Below are 437 nucleotides of genomic sequence, written 5' to 3' on the forward strand. Positions count from 1 at the left end.
AGGGGAATTAGTTCAGGAACAGAAGGGTTAGAGTGAGTGGGTTTGGGGATACCAGCTGTGCGTGCAGACACCAGTGGTGTATCGCTCACACTAGATACCAGACTGGGATACCGATAGACTGACCTTGAAGATCTGGGTGCAACAGACAGGACATGACAAGACTCCTGATGATCAGCTGTGTCCTGACGAGACTCAGGATGATCAGCTGTGACGTGACGTGACTCAGGATGATCAGCTCTTGACTCATGAAGATCAGCTGTGACTTGACTGGACTCTGAAAGATCAGCTGTGACATGACTGGACTCGGGAAGATCAGCTGTGACTTCCCAGACAGCAACATAGTGTTGGCCCAGATTCGGCCCACATATGGCCCGCGTGAAATCCATGCGGGCCAGATGTGGGCCGGATCTGGTCCGGCACTGCATGCTGTCTGGGTT

Source organism: Sinocyclocheilus anshuiensis, unplaced genomic scaffold (genome assembly GCF_001515605.1).
Source record: "Sinocyclocheilus anshuiensis isolate Anshui unplaced genomic scaffold, SAMN03320099.WGS_v1.1 scaffold943, whole genome shotgun sequence".
NCBI lineage: Eukaryota > Metazoa > Chordata > Actinopteri > Cypriniformes > Cyprinidae > Sinocyclocheilus > Sinocyclocheilus anshuiensis.